We start from the raw sequence: 10,544 nt of genomic DNA on the forward strand, positions 1-10,544 counted from the left end.
ATTGCACTTAGACACAGAAGTCCACCCTGCCTGCCCCTTACCACACACCTGAAAGCCAGCACTTACACCAGGCCACCTGTGCTTGCTACTCATCCCAGCTAAGATGGTATCCTGTTCAGTGGACAGGTGCTGGCATGCAGACCCACTTCCAGATGGCCACTCTGCCCACCAGCAATCCTAGGAACAGAGGAGTCCGTGGAGAACTGAAAAGGGCAGTCTGGCCCAGATGGAACTCAGTTCACAGGTACTTGGGCCTGAGAACAAAACGAAACCATGTTTGTGTTTTATGGTTCACCAGTACGCCGTCCCCTGGCATCAGACGTTCCCTTGATGCCATATCGCATCTGCTTTCTCTATCTGTTTGTCCAGTGTTCTCCACAGAGCCTGGCCAGCTGGCCATCATCAGCAGGTTCAGCTGCATTGGGAAACAACAGACCCTGGGGTCATGGACACCAGGTGGAGACTAAGGAAAGAGGAGATGGAGCCTTCCTTGGGTCTCACCCAGTAAACCTGCTCACAGTGCCCAGGATTATCTCATCTTCCACAGATCTGACCTCTCATAGGTGCTGAGTACTGGGACATAGGCTCCCATGATGCTCTGAACAAGACCAGATGTCCAAATCTGGCTCCACTCATGCCCTAACAGGTGTGTAAACTGTGTCTTGAGTAGCTATTCACCCTCTCTTTTGTCACACCCACTTGAAGAGCCTGGTTTGACCAAGTTTTCTGTGCAACACTCAACACCATACAAGTTACTTCCCATGCCAAGGGCAGGTGGGGCATTGTGCTCTCTTTGTCAAGAACATGTAAATTCTATGCAACCCCCACCCCACCTGATGAGGAAATCCTTTGTGTGACACCTATTGTCGAACCCATTTCCTGGCTTGGAAAGCCATGCTTATCACACTGTTGAAGACACGGGTGAGTGTTGACCATGGGCCACACTGGGAGTTGAACACCTGAGTCCAGCCTGAAATTTCTTAGTTATGTAACTTGGCTGAGTCACTTTTTATGTCTGTGGCTCTTGGAAACCTGAACCTTGAAGCTATCTACCTAACTACTATGACTTGCAGAGTGAAGGACAGGTCTCCTGAGGTCCGCGAGCTCAAGAGGTCCCCAGCTTACATCATCATAGTCATTTCCTCATCAAAAAAGGCATTTGCTGAAGTGACCCACTTCTGGATGCCTGGTAAACAGAGAGGTGACTCTGGTATCCCTGGAAACCAGCCCTGAGCCCACATGGATGCACTTTCTCCTGTTGATGGAAATTTGCTAATTCCCTTTTTGAATTTCCTTCAAATGTTCCTTCTCAGAACAACATTCTCTCTTTTTTCCAAGAACTAGTTTGGGCTCCACAGTCACGTGAGCAGTCTGTTAACCCTGTCAGCCTTGCACTTCGAGAGCCTGAGTAGAGAGACAGCTAATCACAAACCCCTCCCATTGCTAGCTTCATGAGCCTTGCAAACCTTCCTGCCAGGCTCAGGTCACACACCCAAGAGACTGAGCCCACCGAGGTACAACCCTGTGCTGCTCATAAATCCAGGCTTCCCATGGCAAACCATGCTTGTGGCTTTGGCCCCTCACAGCGTGGGGCTTTTCTGCCACCTGTGACTCCATGTGGTATGTTCAGTTTTGCTCAGATCACTGGAAAGTGAAAAGATTGAGAACTACATGGGAGAAAATTACAACTGTCCCCTATGGCATGGCAGATCTCTAGGGACACACTACCATCCCAAGTTACCAGTCACTTCTGACTCACACATGTGCTTCAAAAATCCACCCACTGCCATGACTGATCTCCTATGTAATTGAACACAAACTTCACACACTCAGCTGTGGATGGCATGTCACCTTTACTGTCCTCAATGAACTTGTCAGTTACAGCACATCTGGGCTGGGAGGCCTGTTCCACAGCTCACTATAGGACTGTAACAGCTCACCAAGCCCACTGTGATGGCTATTCTTCATTGTCAACTTGACTACATCTGGAATTAACCAAAACCCAAGCTGTTGAGTACACCTGTAAAGTCTCTCTCTCTCTCTCTCTCTCTCTCTCTCTCTCTCTCTCTCTCTCTGTCATTGAAAATAGAATTTTTTTCCTCACATAATACATCTGGTTACATTTCCCCTCCCTCTATTCCTCTGAGTTCCTCTCCATCACCCCTCACTTCTGGATCAATTCCCTTTCTGTCTCTCATTAGACTAATGGGCATCTAAGGAATAATAATAAAATAAAGAATAATAAGATAAAACAGAAGCCGGGTGGTGTAGCACACAACTTTAATCCCAGTACTCAGGAGGCAGAGGCAGGAGGATCTCTGTGAGTTAGAGGTGAGTTTCAGGACAGCCAGAGTGGACTGTAGCAGAGAAAACTGTCTCAAAAAAAAAAAAAAAAGATAAAACAGAAAGTAAGACATTGGAATTGACCAAAATAAACAAAACAAACAGAAAAACAAGTGTTCAAAAGAAGGTACAAGGAACAAACAGAGACCCACTTGTCACACACTCAGGAACCCCACAAAAACACTAAACTGGAAGCCATAGATACTCGCAAGGACCTGGTGCAGATCAGTGTAGGACTTGCACGCTGCCTCAACCTGTGAGTTCATTTGTGCTTTTATCATGTTGGTTTAGAAGGTCTTGTTTTCTTGGTGTCCTCCATCCCCTCTGGCCCTTACATTCCTGCCTCCTTTACTACTGGGTTTCTAACCCTTGAGAGGAGGGATTTGATGGAGACACCCCATTTAGGACTGAGTGTCCCAAGGTCTCTTATTCTCTGCCTAACATCTGGCTGTGGGTCTCTGTATATGTTCCCATCTGCTGCAAAAGGAAGCTTCTCTGACAATGGCTGAGCAAGGCACTATCTATGAGTATAGCAGAATGTCATTAGGGGTAATTTTATTGCTATGTTGGTGTTTGTTAGTTGGTTTGTTTTGAACAGTAGTATTTGATTTTACCCTAGGTCCCTGAGCTACCTAGTCTCATGTTCTTGGTCACCCAAGCAGTGTTGGGTATGGGCTCCTTTTCATAAGTCAAATCAGGTTGTTGGTTATTTCCACAAGCTTTATACCTCCATTGACCTAGCATATCTTGCAGACAGGACAGATTGTAGATCAAATGGTTTGTGATGAGGTTAATGTTTTTGTTTCTCTTTTGGTAGCTGCAGAGTACTTTCCCACCCCAGAGACAGTAGAAAGTAGGAATGAAGGCTCTATGTAGACACCCATTCAACTTCTTCATGTTCAATGACTTGTCTAGGTGAGCACTGGGGCCTTGCCATCAGTTTGTGGAGAGCAACCTATAGTCCTAGTAACAGCCTTGGTTGTTTGGGGATTCCCATGGGACCCTTTTGGCCAAGTAATTAGATATATCCCAATCCCAGGACTGGAAGCTTCATTTAGTGACAAAGAATGGCCTCCCCATTATTTGTCTAGTCCATTTAGATCACCTTCATATATGTATATATTTTAGGAAGTTTCTACTGTGTTAGGTTTCCATACTAACCCTCAAACGGCCCTTAATTTTAGCTGTCTCTCCTCTTTTTCCTCCCTCATCCTCTTCTCCCCTCCCCCTCCCTACTTGAACCTCCCATTCCTACCCCTGCCCATCCATCCATACCTGTCTATTCTAGTTGCCTTTCCTAAAGAGATCTGTTGGAACCCCTTTCCTTTATACCTAACCTCTATGGTTCTATGGATTATAGCTTGATCATCATTGACTTAGCAGATAATATCCATAAATAAACAAATACATACCATATTTGTCTTTCTGGGTCTGGGCTACCTCACCCAGGGTGATTCTATTGCTCAATTAATTTACCTACCTGCAAGTTTCACTTCTTTTTTTGTTTGTTTTATTTTTCAAGACAAGGTTTCTCTGTATATCCCTGCCTTTCCTGGAACTCTCTCTGTACACAAGTCTTGCCTTGAACTTAGAGATCTGCCTACCTCTGCCCCCTGAGTGCTGGGATTAAAGTTGTGTGATACTATCACCCAGCTATGATTTCATTTTTTTAAAAGCTGAGTAATACTCCATTGTATAAATGTACATTTTCTGTTGAGGATCATATAAGTTGTTTCCATTTTCTGGCTGTTATGAATAGAACAGAAATGAACATTATTGAGCAAGTATCTCTGTGGTAAGATGAAGCATCTCTTGGGTATAGGCATAACAGTAGTATAGCTGGATCTTGAGATATATCAATTCCCATCTTCCTGAGGAACTGTCACACTGATTTCCATAGTGGCTGAATAGTTTTCACTTCCACCAGCGATGAATGAATGGCCCCATTAACCCACATCTTCTCCAGCATGAGCTGTCACTTGTTTTATTGACTCTGGCCATTCAGGCAGATGTAAAGATGAAATCTCAAAACAGTTTTTATTTGCATTGAAAGGTTTTTCTTTTTTTTCCTTTTGGTTTTTTGAGACTGGGTTTCTATGTGTATCCCTGAATATTCTGCAACTCAGTAGACCAGGCTGGCCTCAACTCACATTGATCTGCCTACCTCTCCCGCCCAAGTGCTGGAATTAAAGGTGTGGCCACCACCACCCAGCTGAGGGATCTTTTTTTTGTAAGTTCACCTTTTTTAATGTTGTACCAAAAAATGTATGAGTAGAACAAACAATGAATGAACACTATCACATGTTTACACCACTATCCAGTTCATATTGATTTACTCTTCAAACAGGAATGTGGTGACAATTTAGGGGACAAGAGAAAACCAACAATTCTCTACAATTCTTCTAAGTGTTAGCTGTGCTGACAGAGACGGCTTCGTTACTTCTGTGCAGGGATTCAGTTGTATATAAATAAAATTGAACATGCTCAACAGCTGAGGAAGACTAGAAATGATGGGTCCGTTTCCTGGTGCATTGTCATACAATTCAAACAATGGTGCAGCTACCAGCTTATAATTTTTCGGGACTGCAAACAAGGCTTTTTCTTGAAGCTGAACCAGAAATAACTTCTTATGTTCCTTCGGCTTTGTAATATGTGCAGGAATATACGGATACTGAGAAGGTAGTGTTTTAGTCCTTCAACTTCATCTTCTCCTGGATTAAGTTCACCACCAGGTAATTTGAAGAAAGTTGTTCCCAGCAGTAGCAGTAACACATGGGGTAGCCGGTGCTCGTGTACAATCAGAACCCCTTCAACAGTCCTTCTCATCCCAATTTTATCAAATTCCTCCCGCATACGCTGAAAATTGGCTGCAACAGAGCTGTCCTTCTCATAGAGGGGCTCTTTTGTACCAAAGGTATAATTGGTAAGTGGGTACAGGTTAATGGTGCGCTCCGCAGGGCAGGGCGAGTATCGGTTATCTGCGTCCTGCTCAGCAGCTGCCGCCTGCCATTAACAGTCTAGGGCAAGAGGAGCGATTTTTTTTTTTTAATTAAATCTTCTGAAGTGAAAAGTCTCACCTTTAATCTGGATCAAAGGTGAGGTAATCCACCCTAAATCTGGGCCACACCTTCTGGTGGCAGCCTACATAAAAGATGCGCGTGCGCGTGCTTCCATCAGTCTGTTCCTCTAGAGAACACTGACTAATACACCCATCCAGCTCTTCACTCTTTACCTCTGAGCCAACAGCACCATGATGTTGGTAGGAAGTCAGCCATGGAGGGAGGGTTGACACCTAGGGCAGCAATGGCCAGCCCTAGGCAATAAGGGCTTTCTCCAAGAAAGCCAGTCATCAGAATTTAGCAGAACCCCACAGGTGATCTCCTGATGGGAGATGTCATTCTGTAAATATGTTTCTCTTATTGGCTAATGAATAAAGTCCTGCTGGCCAATAGGAACACAAGATAAGTGAGACTAGGAGACAAGGAGGATTCAGGAAATAGTAGGAAGGAGATTCAAGATGTAAGACCTACAGAGTAAGATAAGACCAGGTGAAAATATTTAGATTAATAGAAATGAGTTAATATTTAAGACAGAGGTAGCCAATAAGAAATGCTAGTAAGAGGCTAACAGAATTATATCTAATACAGTGTCTCTGTGTGTTATTTGTGGCTGGTGTGGCTCTGGGACCAGGCCTGTGGGAAAACACTCATAGCAATCTCCCAACCATCTGTCAGTGAAAGGGTGATTACGTGAGCTTCCGGCTGACTCCTGTCTCAGAACCAATGTTCCTTATACTGCCAAGGGGGCTCAGGAAGGGCCTGGATACCTAGTGTTTCTACCTGGCTCTCCCTGTCCCCTAGGTCCACCTGCCCATGGGTACAGGGTTAGACTGCTTCATGTCTGAACAGAGTTGTTTGACAGCAAACTGTCAAGTACTCTCCTGATTCAGTATTGATTATCTGAGACTTAAAGGACACCTCACTGATGGGCAGTGGTGGTGCAAGCCTTTAATCCCAGCACTTGGAAGGTGGGACAGGCAGATCCCAGTGAGTTTGAAGCCAGCCTGATCTACAAAAGAGTTACAGGACAGCCAAAACTGTTACATAGAGAAACCCTGTCTCAAAAATAAAACACACACACACACACACACAAAAGCAAGGATACCTCACTCAGGCCCTGTTACATAGATGGAGCTATAATGTAGGCTTTAGGGGCAGCAGAAGAGGCTAGGAGACCATTTTCATGCAGTAGCACATGTCCTTTGTCACACTAGTCCTGTTTCAAGATGAAGTCTCCTAGATAGACCCAGAAAGTTGTGAACCTAATAGTCTACTCAAAGTCTGTGTGTGCTGGATACCAAAGGCCTGTCAGCCCTAAAAGATGCCCTGTGCTGGCTAAATTTATGTGAACTCAATACAAACTACAGTCATCGCAGAAGAGGAAACCTCAATTGTGTGAATGCCTCCATAAGATGGAGCTGTAGGCAAGACTGTAGGACATTTCCTTAATTAATGATTGATAGGGTAAGGCCCAGCCCATTGTGGGTGGTGCCATCCCCTGGCTGGTGGTCCTAAGTTCTATAAGAAAGCAGGCTGAGCAAACCATGGTAGGAAGCCAGTAAGCAGCACCCTCCATGGCCTCGGCACCAGCTCCTGCCTCCAGGTTCCTGGCCTGTTTGAGTTCCTGCCTGACTTCCTTCAGTGATAAGACTACAAGTAAACCCTTTCCTCCCCAACTTGCTTTTTGGTCATGATGTTTCATCAAAACAACAGAAACCCTAAGATAGATGTGCCCAGGGAGCCACGTTGGAGACAGGCCATTTCTCAGCTGGCAGGAGCAGCACAAAGCAGGTATTAACAGCTTTAGCTTGCAAGCCTGGTCTGTCCATCTTGTAATGGCTGCTCTCTGTCTCAGCCAGTGCATAAAATACAGGCACATGGTTAACAGTATGATGACGATTTCTGAATTCATCCATCCCCAAGTATCCTTACCAGCTGATGCCTCCTTCCACAGTGGATATGTTCCTCCTTGGGTTTCTGATGGAAACTGCTTTCCTCCAATCTGTGTCTGATCCCATCCAGCCAGCTGAGTGACATTTGCTGCCCAAGTTCAGAGCCTAGCTCTGCCACTTGCCATCCATGGTCTCTTCTAGAGCACCTGTCAACTGCCACGTAAAGTGTATATTGTTGGAAAGTGCCACCTGTGCTTAGACCTGTCATAGCCACTCATGTCCCCAGCTCCTTTAGCGCACCTCTTTAGGCATGAGGTCTGAACGCTTCCCAAAGGCAGCCCTGCTAGGCACAACCCTCCCCGTGTAGTGCCCTTCCACCTCAGAGGTGTCTCTGGCAAACACGTGGAGTCCTCACTGGGAGAAAGGCATGAGCGCTGCCCAGCCCACTGCCCAAGGGCACCCACAGGGGAGAGCTGAAGCTGGCACAGTGCACACTGAGGTGCATTCTCCTCAGAGCCAAAGCAGGGGAGCTCTGTCTTCATTTCTTTCTCCTTGCCAGCTAGGATGCAGATGTGATGGATGGAGTTTGTGCAGCCCATTCTTACACCACAAAGCACTGGGCCAGGAATGCCAGAGTAGCACACTGGGAGAAGCCAGGGTACGAACAACCTTACAGAATTCATTGTCCTGCCAGCCTTGAAATTTCTATGGAATTTTCTTCTTTACTGTGTAAATGATCTGTCTAGTGAAGAACACTCTCCCTGTTTTCCTTCTATTCCCCCCTCCCTTTTTCGTTTCCTCCTCCCTTTCCCCTCCCCTCTATCCCCTTCTTCCATGCTTTCCCCTTCCCTCTACTCTGCAGCAGGGCTGAATTTAACTGGGACTCGGCCCAGCAGTACTCCTGCTTCCACAGTCAGCAGGCCAAGAGGGAGGAGTGTGGGTGGAGCATCCTACACCTGCTCTGAGGGAAGCCATCCATCAGCAGAGGCAGACACTTTCTGAACAGACCGCATTGAAAAGCACCCGAGGCTCACTGGATGCAGAGATGTTCCTAGCTGGTGCTGCAATATGTCCCTTTTCCAACCAGCCCCTGTTCGGACTAGATGGAGGGAACTCTGTGCCTGGTTCTCTGGACACATGCATGGTCTGACTTGGCTGACCAGCAGCTCTAGACCTGTTCATATGAAAAAGCAGGCTGACCCATGCTATATGTGCCAACCCTAGATTGGGGTTGCAGTCACACTTCCGTGAGGTCCCTACAGCATCAGATTCATAGTGACAGCAAGATGGCAGGTACCTGAAGAAAGGAGGTGGTGGCTGCTAGGTATAATTTCACTTGGGGTGCTAAATAAGTGCTGGGAATGGAGAGGGGGTGCCAAGAAATGTGACTGTACCTCATGTCACTGAAAGGTATACTTAAAATGCTTGCAGTGGCAAAGTTTAGGCACAATAAAAATGAAATGCCAAACCCAAGCACGGTGGCACATGCCTGTGATCTCAGCACTTGGGAAGCTGAGGCAAAATGATCCCATTGCTGCCTCCACAGTGAGTTCCGGGTAGCCTGGGCTATGAGACAAGTCTCCAAAAACCACCAACAAAAAAGCCAGGATGATCATTGAAACTGGAGAGCCTTTGTCCTTGGGATGTCCTTGGGATCCCCTACATATACACAACATGCTTTCTTGGACACTTTCAGCTGGCAGTCTATCCTATACTGCTGTGAAACTACAGCAGAAGCATGCTTGACAGATGACAGGGTCTGATGGTCCAGCTGAGTCTGTGCTGTGGCTTAAATTACATGCAAAAATATACAACCAAGAAGAATGACATGCACCAAAATTACAACCACTGAAGTCTGGGTGGCGGAATAGAGGGATGATAGTTCTTTCTTTCCTTTCTTTCTTCCTGTTTTATTTTTTTGAGAACCCACAGCCCTGGGTGGCATTGAACTTAAGGTGATCCTCCTATCCCAGCCTCCCAAGTGCTGGAGTTTGGGATGTATGTAACTCAAACACCGCTGATCTTTTTCCTTGTTCTAAGCAGTCTGTAGTAGGGCCCTTCACATAGACTTCAGTATGAACTCCATACAACCCAAGGTGGTAATAGGCAGGAGCCAGGCACTGCACCATCAAGGGAACTGAGTCCCATGCACAAGTCACCTGGCTTCTAGGAGAGCCACAATCTCAGGGAAAGGACTGTGTGGTAATGGGGATGTCAAAGCCGGCCTCCCACAAGGACAAGGACAGGCTCTCATAGGCATTTGGTGGAGGACCCCATCTTACAGAACCTTACAGTTAGGTCTTAGTTTGAAAGCTAGCTGCCAAACCTTTGTGCTCAGTCACCAAATTACTGGGCTTCTCCAAAGGGTGCAGTGGGCCACAGCCCCATCCTGGCAACAAGCAGGAGCCATGACCGCCCCCCCCAAGCAAGGCCTGGCTCTGAAGGGTGCTTCCTGCCTGGTTGTGCCCATAGCCAGCTCAGCCTCTTTGCCAACGCCAGGCAGCTGTGGTGCCCATGGCTTGTGGTTGCCTTAGCCCCAATCTGGGCTTCTAGTTGCTCAACCAACCATGCTTTTCCTGTTCTGCTTTTCCCAGGCAGGTTGTGGCCAGTGGGGATCTGCAGGCACACATAGAACACCCTAAGCCGTTTCCACGTCCCTGATTGCTTTTCCCTCCCTAGGTTGCTAAACAGCCTATGAAGAAAGCCCTTTCTTTTGCCTTTTTATTTTGAGGAAGGAGTGTGACATCTGTCTACAGACAGACTCCAGGTCCTAGAAATCAGCCCTTGCCTAGAGGTACCTTTTTTTCCTCTCCTGCTCAGAGAGGCTTTGAGTGACTCTGAAGACACTTTCAAGTTTTCAGACATAGGAAGCCTCAGAGGCTTCTTGAAGTCGAGTCACCAAGAGCTCACCTACTGGACAAGGGGCAGGGTGAGAGAAGCCTGTAGGGGTCAGGGTGGAAAGAAGCTGAGCATGGAGATGTGTTATTTCTTAGGCCCCGATGGGTCCCTGCATTGGCCTTTGTGAAACAGGTCTTTAGAATGTTGTTTCTCAACCTATGGGTTGCGACCCCTTTGGAGGGTCAGACAACCCTTTCACAGGGGTCACATATCACATATCCTATATACCAGATGTTTACAATTGTGGTTCATAACAATAGCAAAACTAAAGTCATGAAGTAGCAATGAAATAATTTTATGGTTGGGGGTCACCACATGAGGAACTGTATTAAAGGGTCACAGCATTAGGGAG

At 46.5% G+C, this 10,544-nt stretch overlaps 1 pseudogene; it reads right to left on the minus strand.

The window, feature by feature from the left end:
* Positions 1 to 4,661: 4,661 nt before the first annotated feature.
* Positions 4,662 to 7,893, minus strand: LOC127234705 (cleavage and polyadenylation specificity factor subunit 5-like; annotated as a pseudogene).
* Positions 7,894 to 10,544: the final 2,651 nt, after the last annotated feature.

The sequence above is a fragment of the Phodopus roborovskii genome, unplaced genomic scaffold (assembly GCF_943737965.1).
Source record: "Phodopus roborovskii unplaced genomic scaffold, PHOROB, whole genome shotgun sequence".
In the NCBI taxonomy this organism is placed as follows: domain Eukaryota; kingdom Metazoa; phylum Chordata; class Mammalia; order Rodentia; family Cricetidae; genus Phodopus; species Phodopus roborovskii.